Source organism: Peromyscus californicus, unplaced genomic scaffold (assembly GCF_007827085.1).
Source record: "Peromyscus californicus insignis strain IS unplaced genomic scaffold, ASM782708v3 Scaffold_11__1_contigs__length_118956290, whole genome shotgun sequence".
Classification (NCBI taxonomy): domain Eukaryota; kingdom Metazoa; phylum Chordata; class Mammalia; order Rodentia; family Cricetidae; genus Peromyscus; species Peromyscus californicus.
In genome coordinates this window covers 3,181,574-3,197,520 of record NW_026294402.1, presented here as the reverse complement: position 1 = coordinate 3,197,520, position 15,947 = coordinate 3,181,574, and positions in this window count along the sequence as shown.

Below are 15,947 nucleotides of genomic sequence, written 5' to 3'. Positions count from 1 at the left end.
CAGATTTTAATGACTTTCATGCATGATATATTCTAGAGACATCATTTGCCTTGAGTTTTACATTCAAGAAGAAAGCTGCTCAGGGACTTGGAGGATCAGAGTTGGTAAGCGTGAGAATGGCAGTTAATGCTTCAGAATGAAGGAAAGAGGCTGACCAAAACTTTCTCAGCCAGGAAATGTGAGATTTGTAATGTGAAAATTATCTTCCCTAATTTTCTAGTACAGGGAACAATTCTTTGCTTGTTACCTAGACTAAATCTCTCTAAATTCAATTGATTTTTCCAGAGCTAACTCTGGATCTTAAACATCTCTGTGCACAAAACACTTGAGTGTTCTGAGTTGTATGTTGAAAAAGTTTGAGAAGGGATTACATGATTTGAACTTCTAAGTACTTAGCAGAATCCCACTTAACCTCCAGTAAAACTGAACAAGGGAAACAAGACTGTCTTCCCCTCAAGTAATACCTCAACTTCCATGAACACAAGCAATATGAACGAGCCTCACCTCCTGTGATATTTCATGCATTTTTATGTGATAGCCTCAGCCCCATCAGTATTTAGTAGGCTCTCCATTTATGTGCATTGAAAGGACAAATTGTAAAATATCTGGATTATATTCTTCCCATTAGTTGATACAACTTTGTAGTCTTAACTATTTATTGTCTACTGTGTAAAAAATAAAGGTTGGGAAGGTGGGGGAAGACTGAAGGACTCATACATCCAAACAGGTGTGGCAAATACAACAAAGGAACACAAAAATTATGAGACAGCAATCCATATAACACCTCCACGGACATGCACTCTTCATCAGAAACTAAAAATAATTGGATAGGTGAAACACCAGAGAAAGATTTCATATTCTTACTAATAAAAAGTACCACCAACTGGATAAGGCACAGAAACAGCAGATAAATCAAGGAAAGACATCAATTCAAGACCTACATAAGAAAGTTGGTAAAGAGAATGAAACAGTCATTTTTAAGGGAAATTAAAACAATATAAAATATAGAGCAAGGAAATGGAGACATTGAAAAAGAATCAGACATAAATTCTGAAACAGAATCAATCATTCAAATGAAAATCACAGTGGAAAGCATCACTCACAGACCAGACTAAGCAGGATAAAACTTTCAAAAATGAGAAATAAGATTAAGACAAATATATGCAGACATACATATATTAAGAATAAAAACCAAAACTTGATTTCCATCATGGTAGTCTGCCAGCCTGCTTGCTTTGACTACTTCTTGGATTCTCCAAGGAGATTTTACTCGGTCTACAAAGTCCACTGTGAACAGATTGCTACTGATCCATGACTGTCTTTAGGAGGCTCCACTTCAGTCACAGCTGTTTCAGACATTGTACATTGTCTCCAGGAGACTTCATTTCCATCATGACTAATTTTGGTAACCTTGCCCTGCTGCCTTACAGAGAATTCTGTTCACCTTGCAGCTATTCTCACTGTGGAAGAGGGAAGAACTCTTTCCACTGAAAACTCAGTAGAAAGCCCTGACTGGTGTATTACAGACTGTGTACATGCAAAGCTTATGATAAGGAAAACTAGAAGCTGTCTGTAATCATGCCACTGGCACCTTTCTATCTATGTAGACTGTGTAGGTTTTATTACAGTCGTTGGGTCAGTAAAAGCCAATTTCTCCTGTGGACTAACCTACTTATGATGCAGCATTAAATATCAATTAGAACTTTTCTCAAATGGCCTTTTATTGCTTACTGTGATCTTCATCACAGGTAGAGAGAGAGGTGGTTGCACAGTATAGTGGATAACGGGGTGCTTTCAGCTCTAAGCAGCCAGCAGCAGCTTCTACAAGGCAACAGTGAAAGATGTCCAAAGGCCATAAACCCCGTGGGTTCAGGGGTTCTAAGTTGTTGGCTTGCTCAGAATCAGGGAGACAGCTGAAGACATTTTGAGAAGCAGGGACAGACACTGAAATACTATGGAAATACTGTGAAGCAAAGTAAAGGGAAGGGCTGAGTTAGGCAAGAGACTGAAAAATTTAGTAGAACTACAGATCACAATTCCTTGGGAAGTTCCAGAAAGCAGTCAATGTTGAAGCAGAAGGTCCTGACACCTGAACTTGTAAACTTTAACAATAGCTATTGGTTACTGAACCACTGGCACTCAAATCCCAGAGCAGTAACCTTTTGACCTTGGCACCCAGAGCTATAAATCCTTGGCTTTTTAAACTTAGACCTGTGGCCTAGTTCCCAGGTTCTGGAGTTGTAAGTGGCTAAAGCTACAGAGATCTGAGTCCAGCTTCAGAACCCCAAAGCCATAAGCTTCTAGTTGTGAGGGCATTGAGCAATAAGCCTCTGGGTTTGAGAGCTTACCCTGTTAGCCTTTGCACTCCAGAGCCCAATGCTGCTAACACTGATGGAGCTAGCTTACTCATTCACAATCTCCACCCTAACAGAAGAATATTGAGTCACTTGTAGTAAAACCACATAGTGTCTCTAAGACTCAATCTCTCAATTAACAAAATAGTCTGATTTGATCTCCCCTCTTCATCTTCATAGAGAAATTATAGAAGAAATATGTTTTTTTCAATGAATAGTAATACATGCAATATATTTATCTGACCTCATTTTCGTGCACACTATTTCTTTGATGGGTAGAATTGGTTTGTATAAATCCAGGAACATTTCTACTGTATCTTTGTATTTACCCAAATAACTCTATATGGTTTTCTTCTTTTTTTGAGAGAGAGAGGGTATCCCTGGCTGTCCTGGAACTTGCTCTGTAGAACAAGCTGGCTTTGAATTCAGAGATCTGCCTGCCTCTACCCTTGAGTGCTGGGATTAAAGGCTTGCACCACTATGCCCTACTCTCTATATGCTTTTTAATTGACAAGATACAACATATTAACTACTGTATGAGAAGGAAGTCTGTGAAAACAAAGCCTGCCTCTGTTGAGATTTGGTGTTTTTATCACTGACTGAAGAAGATGGAATTTTATAAACCATAAGAAGATAATAATAAATCCACTAATTACAGTTAACCCTCTTTATTATAAATAAAAATATATATACAAATTATAAATATATATATATATAAATTATAAATAACCCTCTTTATTGTTTGAGTACTGATTGATTGTATTAAGACATATTTAGTGGTCTTTGTCATTAAGAAAGAATTTTTACTTTATGTCTCACATGGTGCAATTGAGATCATATTTGATGCCTCTGCACAATAACAATTGTAACAGAGGTTAAATAAACATAAATAGCACCTATCTTTTACAAAAACCAAAAGTATCACTTTCATTAATAAATGTGCTGACAATTTGTGTTTTGTCATATAATCAACACATTGTCTTCTGTTTGGCATTTGCCATATACTCAGTGCATCAGTTATGATTAGTGTTAGTGCTTTTGTTCCTTTAATCTACTATACTTTAATGTTTTCAGAGTCATAAATGCAGAGGAATAGCCTACAGACTTGGAAATGAAATCTCTTCCACATCAACGAATGACCTATTACTATCTAGGAGACCAATGCAGGTGATTGTCTTTAATGTTCAGGTTCTTCAATGTTAATATAGAGACAATGACTTTCTAGAATGATGAGGGCTGAAGAGAGAATGCATATGCGCTCTTGGCATATTGTTTATCAGTATCTCACAGCTTAAGAAATTGTGTCATGGGCTGGATATATGTTTCAGTTGTTAGAATGCTTGCCTTGCATACAGGAAGTCCCGAGTATGACTCCCAGCACTACATAAATCAGGTGTAGTGGCTATTATCCGAGCACTTGGAAAGTGGAGACAAGAAGACTAGATGTTTAAGGTCATTGGCTGTAAAGTGAAGTGGAGATCAGCTTTGGTTGCAAGAGATGCTGTCTTCAATCAATCAATCAATCAGTCAGTCAGTGGCATCACTGATGTCAACTGTTGATTTCAATACTGCTATTGTATTTTGTAGATTCTAATAATCATGATAAGAGCATCATTGAAACTCAGAATTCTCTCAACTGTTTCTAGCATAATGTCCCTCCATTAACATTCTGTTTTTGATAGTTTCTTTTCCCAGATCAATGCTGTCAGCTTTTGTTTGTAAACTCTTAGAGTGATCAAATCACTTCTATTTATCTTGATCAATAAATCACCACTCCAACAAATATTTAATTATGCTGCTGATTCAGCTGTCTTGTTTCTCCCATTCATTTGAGAATATTCCAACATGTCCTCTCTTTTTGAACACTCTCTAATTCAAATTGAAGGAAAGAGCATCTCTGGTCCAATTAGATTGTCCTAACACAACCCCTGAGCTTAATTTTTGTATTAACACTGAACTGGCATTTCGCCATTTCATTCTTTGCTGGCTCCTTCTGCTATGTATGATTTCAAGATGACAATTCCCTTTGGACTTTTGGCTGAAGGCACTTGTCACTTCCAATTCATTATTTTCTTAATATTTGCTCATTGCAGAGCATCTGTCCCCATGCAAGCAGCTTTGGGAAAGGATGTACATCTCTGTAAAAGCAAGATAAATATGATGTATGACTATACACTTAGAAAAATAAAAATGCAGAAAGGTTATTTTAGGGATTTGCAAATCTTTCTGTGCTGTATCTTCTACATGCTGCTGTTTGCATTTCCAATAAGTATACTGCTTATGACATATCTTTATGGATAAACATCCATCAAGAAGAGCACCTGCTATGCAGATGTTTTATTTAAAGTTGCCTGCATCGTCTGGTATCACTAAATGGGAAAACTGCTTATCTTTAAATCCACACATTTGAGAAGTCATTGTTGGAGAAAATAAACAAGAGTAAATAAAGGCATATGTCACTATTTTTGTTTTGACTCATGCCATGTCTTGGTAAATTTTATTTTCACCTTTCATTATTTAAACAACAAGAAAAACATTCAGAATTTTGAGCTACTCTAACCAGCATGTCATCCATTAAACTCACAATCCAGAAGCTATAAGATTTAGTGATCAATTAAAGGTACAGTTGTAAGATATCAGCAAATTTATTGCATTCTGTGATGGGATCCAGATTGTAGCATGCTGTAGTATGAGGAACAATTGACACAAAATCAGAAGTCTCTGAACATTTTTGGTTAGTGAGACTTTCCATAGGGTATGAACATCTAAGAACCTGTGAAATGTCTTCTTTCACTGGAAGAAGAGGTCCTTGGAAGGCCTGTATGATATAGATATGAAAGAGTTTAATGCTTATAAGAAATATGCTTTCTACTGACAAAACACATGCAGGATTATGTTATTATTTTTCGTATTGTTTATAAAAATTTTATCCTTTGACATTGTTCTTAAGAACAGGAAACTCAATAATTCATTCAAGACATATACTTAGGTGCCTTGCAGTAATAGGTACTATGGACACAGTAAATTCAAAAGTGCAACATCAGCATGAAATTTGGAATGTCGTTAACAGGGGGTGGCTCTGCTTGTCACATTAGGAAGTGTGAAATATTGTAATTGATGCCAATGAAGACACCAGGCTAAAAGTAGAACACTATCAACAAACAATAGTTGTTACATCTTCTGATAGCTTCTTTAGTTTCTTTCTTCAGTGTCTTGAAGTTTATTTTTTTATCATACAAGTCTTTCACAGGCTTGATTAGAGTTATCCCAATACATTTTTTGAGGCTATTGTAAAAGGTGTTGATTCCCTTATTTCTTTCTCAGTCTCCTTGTCACTTGTGTATAAGAGGGCTACTGATTTTTGTGAGTTAATTTTGTATCTAGTTACTTTGCTAAAAGTGCTTATTATCAGTTGTAGAAATTTCCTGACGGGAATTTTAGGATAGCTTATGTATCCTATCATATTATCTAAGAATAAAAATACTTTGACTTCTTCTTTTCCAATTTTCATACCCTTTATCTTTTCTCCAGATGTGTTATTGCTCCAATGAAAACTCAAGTACTATATTAAATAGGTATGAATACAATGAACAGCCTTGTCTTGTTCATGATTATAGTGGAATTAGTGTGAGTTTCTCCTCATTTAAGCTGATGATGGCTAAGGGCTTACTGTAGAGTGCCTTTATTATGTTGAGGTAACCTTAATCTCTAGAGGACTTTTACCATGAAGAGTGTCATGTTTTTTTCAAGGTCTTTTCAGCATCTAATGAGATGATGATGTGTTTTTTGTCTTCCAGCTCATTTCTCTGGTGGATCACATTTATAGATTTTTGTATATTGAACCATCCCTACATCATGCTGGATGATCTTTTTGATGTGTTCTTGCATTTGGCTTGCAAATATTTTATTTTTATAATTTTTGCATCTATGTTCATAAAGGAAATTGGAGGGCTGGAGGGATAGCTCAGCTCTTAAAGGCTAGGCTCACAACCAAAAACATAAAGAAAATTGGTCTGTAATTCTCTCTCTTCTTGGATCTTTATGTGGATTAGATATCAGGGTAGCTGACCTTGTAAAAGTAATTGAACAATGTTCTTTCTGTTTTATTCTGTGGATTAATTCAATGAGTATTGACACTCTTGGAAAGTCTGGTAGAATTCTGCTCTAAAACTGTCTGGCCCTAGGATTTTTTGGTTGGGAGACTTAATGACTGCTTCTATGTCACTAGGGGTTATAGGTTTATTTAAATTGCTTATTTTATCTTGGTTTAACTTTGGTACATGGTTTATATTTCAAAAAATATCCTTCTTATTTAGATCTTACGATTTTGTGGATTACAGGTTTTTAAAGTATGTACTTATGGTTTTCTGGATATTCTCAGTATCTGTTGCTATGTCACCCTTTTATCTCTGATCAGTGTTCTTTTATTCCTATTATTTTGTTGTGGGGTGGGCTCCTACCCCCATTTTGATCTGCTGCTATGAAATTATTTACTCCTTGTGTTTTCTTTGGTGTGGTTAAACCTCCTTAGTTTGATATTTTCTTTTAGCACCTTCTATATAACAGGAGTGGTAAAGACAGATATTGCTTAAATTTGGTTTTTAATCATGAAATGTCTTCTTTTCTCTGTCTATTGTGATTGTACGTTTTGCTGGTATAGTAGTCTAGGCTGGAAACTGTGGTCTCTTAGATTTTGTAGAAAATATGGCCTAGCCCTTCAGGCATTTAGTTTCCATTGAAAAATCAGATGTTCTAATATGTCTGTCTTTATACGTTATGTGGTCTTTTCCCCTTGCAGATTTTAATATTCTATCTTTGTTCTGTACTTTTGGTGTTTTGATTATTATTCGCCAAAGGGAGTTTTCTTTTCTGGTCTAATCTATTTGATGTTCTGTATGCTTCTTGTACCTTGATACACACCTCCTTCTTTAGGTTACAGAAATTTTCTTCTGTGATTTTTGTTAAAAATATTTTTGGTGACTTTGGTCTTGGTTTCTTCCTCTTACTCTATTTCTATTACTCATAGATTTGTTTTTTTTTCAGATTTCCTTGATGTGCTTGATTAGTTTATTTATTTATTTTGATGTAACATTTTCTTTGACTGATATATTCATTTCTTCTATATTGTCTTCAAGGCCTGCAATTCTCTCTTCCATCTTTTGTATTCTCTTGGTGAGACTTACCTCTGTGGTTCCTGTTTGAGTTTCTTAAGTTTTCATATCCAGATTTCCTTAAGTTTCGGTTTTCTTTATTAATTTTGGTTCCACTTTCATGTATTGAACTTTTTTTATTCATTTCCTTCTATTGTTTGTTTGTGTTCATAGGTTTCTTTAAGGGATTTATTTTTTTTCTCTTTAAGGCCCTCTACTTTGTTTGTAAAATTTATTTTGAAGTCCTTGTCTTGTTCTCCAGCTATATTGCATTTCTCTGGGTCAGTTATAATGGAGCGGCCGGGCTCTAGTGGGGACATAATGTTTTGGCTGTTACTGATTGCTTTAATGCTGGATTCTAGGCATGTGTGCTTGGGATGACTGTAATACTAAGTGCTGATATTTGGTTTTGTCTTTGTTGGGTAGGTGTTTTTTTCTTTGGTTTCTGTTTCCTTCTCTGGTTCTTAGTAGAGTGTGTTGGTTGTAGGTTGTCTAGTAGGGAATGCTTCTGAGATCCTGCCTGGTCTGGTCCCTTGAGGTTCTGGGTAGGTGTGTTTCTAGGAATTGGTATCTGACACCTAGGAATGGAGATGGGCTAGGAGGGTGGGGGTTGATGGGTTCCATAGAAGGTAGGAAAGCTGTGTGTTCGACCGTGATCTGTCTAGTCTGTGGTAAGGGCAGTAGAGAGTGAGGATCAGCCACCTAAGGTAGTCTGCTATAGAGCTGGGGATGAGACTGAGAGATTGGATTTAGAGGAAAGGAGGGAGAGTGACTATTTGAGGATTGCCTAACTGCTTCCCTGGCTGGCTTGGCCAATGGGCTCCCAAGGAATGCCTGCAGGAATGGTGAATGAGACAAAAGGATGGAGAAGTGAGGAAGGCTATAGGAGAAGTCCTGTACGATGGCCTGGAGATGAGGATGGAGAGGAAGGAGAGTCTGCAGCAAATGGTCCACTATAGTTCAGGGGATGAGACTAGAGGATTAGATTTGGAGTAAAGGAAAGAGAGTGAAATCATAAGATTTCCTACCTGCTTCCCAGGATTCAGCATTTGTTGTTGTTGTTGTTTTAATATCTATCTATCTATCTATCTATCTATCTATCTATCTATCTATCTATCTATCTATCTATCTACCTATCTATCTATCTATCATCTATCTATCTATCATCTATTTATTTTACATCCTGGCTACAGTTTCCTTCCCTTCTCTCCTCCAAGTACCTCTGTCCCCACCACCCAATCCACTCCCCTTCTGTTTCTGTTCAAGGAAGGGCAGGTATCTCATGGATATCAACAAAACATGACATATCAAGTTGCAGAAAGATTAAGTACTTCCTCTTGTATTAAAGCTGGAGAAGGTGATCTAGTATAAGGAACAGGGTCCCACAAGCCTTTAAAAGAGTCAGAGACAGCCCATGCTTCCAGAGTCCCACAAGAGGACCTAGTTACACAACTGTAACATATATGCAGAGTGCCTAGTTCAGTCACATGCAGGTTCCCTTGGTGTTGATTTAACCTCTGTGAGCCCCTATGAGCCCTGGTTAGTTAATTCTGTGGGTTTCCCTGTAATGTTCTTGACTCCCTTTGCTTCTACAATCCTTTCTCCCCTCTTCTGCAGGATTCCTGAAGCTCCACTGTGGGAGACCACAAAAGTTTCCTAGTGAGATCTGAGCTTGCTTTACACAGCAGGGCTGCACTAGGGGATGGCTTGACCACATGCGTCGTCATCAGGCACCTGGGATGATCTGCACTTGGCTGTGCTGGGGGGAAGGTCTTTTGCTCCACCTCTTGGCATTCCTTTTAAAGACAGAAGGGGCTGGTGGGTTTTAACCCAGGCCCTCCTGAGGCTATCCTGTGCTTCTAACTGTCTCTCTCCTCTATATCTCTATTTATATATTCCTTATTTCTCCTTGCTCAAGAGTATCCTGGGGGAATAAGAAGGAGACAGTCTTCCTCACTCCATCTACTGTTTGGCTGTGGGTCTGCATCTGTTGCCATCAGTTGCTGGATGAAGCCTCTCTGATGACAATTGGGCTAGCACCAATCTATGACTATCACAGAATATCCTTAGGCATTGCCATTTTTTTCTCCAGCTTTGATTCTCTCCTAGGTCTCTGGGCCATCCAGCCTGTGAGTCCTGATGCTCCAGGCAGTGTTGGGGTAGGCTTACTGGAACAGGTTTAAGGCTAGACCAGTCATTTGTTGGCCACTCCTTCATTCTCTAGACTACCCTTAACCCAGCATGTTCCATAAGGCAGGATGCACTGTAGGTCAAAGGTTATGTGGCTAGGTTGGTGTCCCAATCCCTCCACTTGAAGTCTTGCTTGCTCACAGGAGGTGAGCTACATATCTGCTATTGGTAGGAGTCTTAGCTAGGGTCATCCTTGTAGATTCCTGGAAGATTCCTTTGTGCCGGGTTTTTGCCTACCTGATCCTAAATGCCCCTCTTTCCAGTAGCTTCTTTCAGTACTCTCCCCTTTCATCCCTCCTACAACCTGATCACTCATGTTCCTGTCTCTACCTGCTTGCAGGCCACTCACAAAATCTCTTCCTATTTCACCTTCCCACGGAGATCTAGGAGCCCCCCTGAACTATTGTTGTTGTTAACCAGTCTCTCTGGGTCTGTGGATTGTAACATAGCTATCCTTTATTTTACAGCTAATATCCACTTATGAATGAATACCTACCATGTTTGTCTTTCTGGACCAGAGAAACATTTCTTCCTGGAAGAAATTTATTTTGCCCTGGTACCCAGAGTTGAAATTTTGATGATTCTATCTTCAGATGATGTAATTTGAATGTGATTCTGCATTCCATAGCCACAATTGTCCATGTTTTGCTGTGATTGTGAGTCATAATTTTTAATTAATTAATTCACTTTAAAATTTGTCTCTTACCTTATTTTAAAACTTATAGAAGCCAAGTAAAGAAAATTATCAAACATATGCCATTGAGAAATTTGAGCCAATATTTCTTTTTTTTTAAAGTTTATAATTAATTTAATTTTACATATCAGCCACAGATTCCCCTATCTTCTCTCCTCTTACCCCCTCCCCGCCCTCCCCCCAGTCTACCCCCCATTCCCACCTCGTCTAAGGCAAAGACTCTCCAGAGGATTCAGCTCAGCCTGGCACATTCAGCTGAGGCAGGTCCAGTCCCCTCCTCCCTTTACCTAGGCTGAGCAAAGTGTCCCAGTATAGGCTCTAGGTTTCAAAAAGCCAGCTCATACACTAAGGACAGGTCCTGGTCCCACTGCCTGGGGGCCTCCTAAATAGTTCAAGTTAATTAACTGTCTCACTTATCCAGAGGGCCTGATCCAGTTCCATGGGGACTCTTCAGTGAGCCAATATTTCTTGGACTCATTTTCCTCCCACAAAAATAAAAGATCAAAGTCAAATAATTTATAAGATTCCCTCTTGCAATTTTTGTATGTGGCATTATGGGTTTATTTTAATATGCTTAACAAGAATCACCAGAAAGGATTTTGCTGCGAATAAAATATAATATGAAGAAGTAGGCTATATAAATGCAAAGTAATAATAATCAAAATGCAAAACAATAATTATCCCTAGTCCTGCTACTTCACTACCACTGGTGATGTTGCTAGGAAGGTGATTCACAGAAACACTCAGGCTGATTAAGGCAATAATGAGAGTGACTGAGAAGAGGCAGAGCTAAGTAAACACGGCATGAATAGGGAATAGGTAAATGCTTGCAGGCTATATGAAAGTCAAAGTTACAATGAAAGAAAAAAATTATGGTCTCCAACTTTGGGGCCGATAACAGAATACAATGAATGGAAATTTTTTAGAAAAAAATATGCTAATTATGATTAAATCACAAACTTATAAACTTGTAACTGTGTGAGCCAAAGTTGCATGCTAAGTTTTCATTACAGTGCCTAAAAGATCTTTGTAACAAACTGCCTCTGATCTGCAAGCCCCTTGCCCAAGGACAAATAGTTCCAGAAATGCTGGAGGCTAGTGTTTATAGGAGATAACAAACCATGTTTTCATTCCCCTAAACAAATTTGTTTGACTCAACTACACTGGATATCCTTGAAAACACATGTAGGTGGCAGGTTCATGGGCAGGAAATATTTCAGGATGTATACTTCCCCCTGATTGGATGTAGGCTGGAGGTGCATAGGAAGGAAATACGTCAGGATGCACACTTGCTCCTGAACGGATGTAGGCCGGAGGTGTGTAGGCACAAAATGCATCAGAATATATGCTTACCCCTGATTTAACCTGATGGGAAATATGTTAAGCCCCTGCAAACTGTTACTTGGGGTCATTTTCTGGGAACCTGGCTATGGACTTGGCAAGAGTCCATACACGTGGTCACTATTTAATTAAAGCTTACTTTAAATTTGACTTTAAATGTGGTAGCAGTCTTATTTTAGACAGGTAAGATTGAAAATTTTCTTTAGGCTCCCAGTGAGGTTCAGAACACCTACCCAAATTCTAAAGCTGGACCTTTACTCCAGAACTCGAGGGCTGAGGGCTGCTTTAGGAGGCATATTCCTTGAGGCATTCCAAGGCTCCGAGGCTGCCTTTGGTTCACAGACTACCAGAGTGAACTGCCTTGCTGAGAAATACAGCAAGCATCTATGGAGGCCTCTTGGTGAGTTACAGTCTGGTTCTATTTTGTAGACATGAAATGGGTTTGATGGGACACCAATATTCTTTTGTCCAGGGCAATTAGTGAGATATTGCTTGTCCTCTTGGTTCTGGTTGGTTGGAAAGTTTTGTCTGTCTTGTTGGAAAGTATTGTTTGTTTCTCAAGAAAGTTTTGTCTGCCTCTTTGGTTGGACAATTTTCATATCTTATTTGTGCATATTTTCTGGTGTGTCCTTTAGTTTTGTTGCAAACATGAAGCTGAGAGAGAAAAAGGTCTAATATTTTTGCTGTCTCTGCTGCCATGGCTGCTTTTAGGGCCAGGGCTCAGAATCTACCTCTGAGTTCTCTGGTCACTGGATTTGGGTTAACAGGAGTTCAGATATCGTTTGACTATGGATAACGTTAAAGTTGTTTTGTGCTGCTCTACTTTATTGGAAAACGGGCTCTAGAGTTGGGTTATAGCTCTTCTTTCTCTAGATCTGAGCGTATTTGAAAGTCTCCTCTCTACCCAGTGTCAGCTGAGTCACCTAACACTGTGCCAGGGAAAATAAAGAAGAGCCAAACAGCCAAAAAAATTAAGAATTGGTTTATGTGAACTTACTGTACCTCAAGATTTATGTTTATTTTATTTGATATGGTTAAAAATATGTAAATCTGTGGGAAAAGTTAACTTAAAATTAGTAACAGTGGGAATTGACAGTTAAAAATGTATGCATAGGTAATCTTAAAGGAACCATGTGGCATGATTCCATCTTTAGGCAGTCACATGGCTCACAACCATCTTTGCCAGGGTTGGACAATAGAGATGTCATGTGACTTCCCTGACATCTTGATTAAAGATTACCACATGGGGAATCCACAAGGATGACCCCACTTTGGTCTGCTGGCAGTGGTCTAGAGGGTACCTGGACTGGTCTACTCTGGTGACCGTTCTAGAGAATAACCTAGCTGTCATCATAGAGCCTTTGTCCAGTGACTGATGGAGGCAGATACAGAGATCCACAGCCAGGCACCAGGCTGAGCTCCAGGAATCCAATTGATGAGAGAGAGGAGGGATTCTGCAGGCGGGAGATGTCAAGACCATGATGGGAGGATGTGCAGAGATGACCGGCCACACTAGTGGAAATCCATGAACTGTAGACTAGTGGCTGTGGAGCCCCCATGGGACTGGACTAAGTCCTCTGGATATGGAAGATGGTTGTTTGGCTCGAACTGTTTGGGGGGCACCCAGGCAGGGGGAGCGAGATCCATCCCTGGTGCATGGGCAGGCTTCTGGGAATCTGGTGCCTGTGGTGTGACACCTTGCACAGCCTTGGTGCAACACCTTGCACAGCCTTGGTGCAGTGGGAAGGGGCTTGGACCTGCCTAGGCTCAGTGTGCTGGCCTCTGCTGACTCCCCATGGGAGACCTTGATTTGGGGGATATGGGGATGTGGGGTGGCTTGGGAGGGAGGGCTGGGAGGTGGCAGGAGGGAGGAGGGGGGATCTGTGGGTGGTATGTAGAGTGAGCAGAAAATTTCTTAATAAAGAAAAATGAAAGAAACAAAACAAAACAAAAGACAGGGCCTCTCATTGATCCTAAATCTCTCCAGTTCAGCAGGTTTCTGAGATCACCCTGTCTCTGACTCCTGAAGTTGGGATTGTATGCACCTAGGGCCATGCCCTGATAACTACATGGTACTGGAATTGAACGCAGGTCCTCTTTCTTCATAGCAGCTACTCTTACCCACTGAGCCATCTCCCTAGCTGGAGGAACTGTATTCTAAGGGAGGGCAGGGGCAGACATCTTATTAGCTGTCAGTGTCCTTCTTCCTGTATAACCAGAGAAAGTCAAGATGGTAGTCATTGTATTCTGAGTGCCCAGTACAGTGCAGGACCTGAAACATGGTCAATTCACAAAAATAATTGCTGAGTGCATTTATGAAAAAAAGTCCTATTAAAAACTAAACATGTTCTAGACACAGCTCTGTGATTTACCTTTGTCTCCTTTCCTTTATTCTAGTTTAAGATTCAGTTTAGGCCTGTAATATTCACAGTTCTGTGGTTTTTATTCTGTTTTCAATTCCTATGAGAATAAAAAAGAAGGCAAGTTGATTGACCCACTTTACCTAGACAAAGTAAGATCAGTTCCCCTCCTGTCTCTCTACCACAGGAAAGCCTCTCCCCTGGGCCTGATGGCTGAAGATTGATGCTATCCTGGTACCTCTGCCCCCAACACCATGGAAAACATAGAGCCTGGGATGACCATCTAGGTAATGAATTAGTCTCTGTCATTTTAATTGATACATAGGCCACTTGGGGTATATTTTTTTGCTATAATTTATTTTTTTCAGACCTCTGATGGTGTTGACAGGTAGACTAAGTATAGTTTTGTCAGAGTAGCAGCAGCAGGAGACCAGGGTCTTCCCCATGGCTGCAGCCACCTTGTTAGCCCATTTCATATGTAAAAATTAGGGCTTGCTTTTTCTTGAGCTACTAGGTATCCTTTTGAGAAGGGACAAATGCCTTCCTAGCAGTCTTCATATTAAAAGATAAATAGGTTTCAGATGTAACTTTTCACTAAAGGAACATGATTTGCAATGACTGTTCCCACTAATAACTACTTGTGTCTCTGATAAATGATTAGGTTGAAAGAAAAAGGGTTAAATTCTTTGTAAGTTTTGAGGGTCTAAGAAAACATTTTAAGATATTTAAAGGTCTCAGAATGTGAAAGCTTAAGTAAGTTCTGAGGGTCTCAGAAAATGATTTAAGATATATAAATGCAAGTTATAAAGATATGAGAAGTGATTTAAGGTGTATAAATGGAAAATGTTTCAAATTTCTTTTCCCTTTCAATGCTATTGTTACACCAAGATTTTAAAAGTTCAGAGATTTAACATAGATCAATGGAGTTCTGATAAGTTGGTAGAGCACTGACTACTTACTATTTAATCACAAGCTCAAGATTTTAAATATCCTTTGGTTGTCTTCTAAGTATAGACTTAAAGGTACTTCTCATCTACCTATTATCTGCTCTTTGTACAATGTGGATCTCAGTACAGATTGGTAATGCTAATATACCTAAAACCTTTATTTTTTTTGGATCTACTTTTCACAGGTCAAAAGGACTCCAGATTAGTCCAGCCTAAGTTTCCATACCTGTGTATTACTGAGGATGGTATCTCCTGGTCTTAGGGCTCCTCCTCTCCCCCAACTACTAGAACTATGGGTCTGAACATTCCAAATATAATATTTTCCTTCAAGTTCCTAAGTTTTTTTTTTTTTGTTTTTTTTTTTTTTGGTTTTTCGAGACAAGGTTTCTCTGTGTAGCTTTGCGTCTCTCCTGGGACTCACTTGGTAGCCCAGGCTGGCCTCGAACTCACGGAGATCCGCCTGGCTCTGCCTCCCGAGTGCTGGGATTAAAGGCGTGCGCCACCACCGCCCGGCCTAAGTTCCTAAGTTTTAACTTCTGTCCCTAGTTCATCTGTCTCTTGACTGACAGACACATCCAAGCATCAGCTGCTGACTACAACCTGTTCCAAATGACTGCAAGCCCTGGACTTGCTGAAAGCTGATGTGGACCAGTCCAGCCTATGTGATTGCTCCCTGTCTCTTTAGCTGGGTCATTGAACCCGATACTTACTATGAACACTCCATTATCTGAATTCCTTCCTGGCCATTGATTAGTGTTACAGTCCTACTGGGCTCAGACAACAATGCCCTAATTTCAGCAGGAAGCAGTTACAGAAGATAACTCTTTGCCAATTGTCCCCAAACAGGCTGAAGTATTAGATCAAAAGGAAACCCAATGGCATAGGGGACAAAATAGCTATGTGTAGTGCTT